The following is a 1,639-nucleotide window of genomic DNA, read 5'->3' as shown; positions in this document are numbered from 1 at the left end:
GCGAAAATTAGGGATCTTGAAATAATGCGGCGGTGAGAGAGAGAGAGGAGAGAAAAAAAAGTTATGTTTTATATTTCGATTTTTTTCGTTTCCCTCTATTCGCGAAATTTTTAAGTTTTTAATTTGTAACACTTCTCCAACGCTTTTTAAGCGTTAGCAATTAATTTCGGAAATTCACCCAAATAAAGCAACACTTTACAACATTGCCAACGCTTATTTAACGTTGGAAACTTACTAACGCTAAATAACCGTTGCAAATCAAAAAGGTGCGTGTTGCAAATATCCTATTATGGTGTAGTGAAAGTAAAAACCAAACACGTGATAAGGATTCTTTTAATCGATCATCTGAAAACTTTGTTGTCAATTCAAAAAATCAAAACTACTAAATTTGAACAAAGAAGATTTAAAGTGTTTAAATCCCATCACACTAGTTGGTTCGTTTGTCATCACTTGAAAAATTGAGATAGAGAGACACTGCCAACAGGAGATGGTAATCATAGGTGAGATACTTTAAGCATTCATCACTTAAAATCTAACAATAGCAATACTTGAAATAGAGAAACGCTGCCAACAGAAGATTTCTTTAACCTGGTCACCTGGAAGAAGACATTGATAAAGCAAGTGAAGAAGACGATATCTCTAATCTATAATCGGCAAAATATAAAAAAATATAAAAAAAACACTAATTTTTTAGAGAAAATACCTTTGAAAGTGCGAGAAGAAGTTTGTGGAGTTCAGTTTTAAATATTCACAATTGAAGTGAGGATAAGAGATCGAGAGAGACAAGCGCAATTTTTGTTTTTGTTTGGTAACTGGTTATCTCGGTTGTGTTTTTGTATGGGTTTGGTTACGGGGTCTGCCCAAAACTCCCAGGTTGCGCACTTGCGCCCAACACAAATACAGACCCCAAATTGGGCCGGGGTCTGCCCAACACAAAATGGGTGTGTCAAAAACAGGACTCTTAAACAACAGTCTAACTTTCCTTCTATTTTCGTATAATGTTTGATGACCCGACCAATTTCCTCAATTCGTCCTTCTCCACCAGTTCATATATCCAAAACACAAAAATTCCAACTCCCGAAACTCCCAATCCTCAAAATCCATCTTCAGTTATCCAAAATCACAAACAATGAAACACCCATTCCCTCAAATTAATTACCACATACACTAGTAGCAACACTACTAGAAATCAACTGCTACATTAGAAATTTATGGATGAAAGAGTAAAAGAGAAACTAAACAATGTGAAAGACATGTCAACTGAAGTTAAACAGCTTAAAGATGAAGCTTCATCGATAATAAAAGGGGCCCAAGCCGAGATTTCGTATGTTTTTTTAGAGAAATGGGTAGAGACGGTGAACATCACCGACTTCACCCATTTAAGAAAACTTACCCGTATGCCCGACCCCTTATTTGCCCCAAAACCTACCCCATCAGGTCGGGTAACGGTATGGACCTTGACACTTTGACGGTTTGACCCACCCTGCCCCGCACCATCAGAGAACGATGGGCCTTCAGCCCCAGACTCTCCCCGTCACTATTTGACATGTGGTTAACCCGACCCACTATACCCCTAGCTGCTACCATCCACTATCCCCAAAAAAGCAAAAACGCCCATCCAAAAATCAGACTATACTAA

At 38.1% G+C, this 1,639-nt stretch overlaps 1 long non-coding RNA gene across 1 annotated transcript; it reads right to left on the bottom strand.

The window, feature by feature from the left end:
• Window positions 1-497: 497 nt before the first annotated feature.
• LOC147511178 (uncharacterized) lies at window positions 498-1,381 on the bottom strand. Its single transcript, XR_015216951.1, has 2 exons — window positions 704-1,381; window positions 498-596 (listed from the first exon to the last, which is right to left on the bottom strand). It is a non-coding gene; the product is annotated as an uncharacterized LOC147511178 (long non-coding RNA).
• Window positions 1,382-1,639: the final 258 nt, after the last annotated feature.

This window comes from Coptis chinensis, chromosome 3, assembly GCF_015680905.1.
Source record: "Coptis chinensis isolate HL-2020 chromosome 3, ASM1568090v1, whole genome shotgun sequence".
Taxonomy (NCBI): domain Eukaryota; kingdom Viridiplantae; phylum Streptophyta; class Magnoliopsida; order Ranunculales; family Ranunculaceae; genus Coptis; species Coptis chinensis.
The sequence above is the reverse complement of the archived record's forward strand: the minus strand, read 5'-3'. Positions and strand labels throughout refer to the sequence as shown.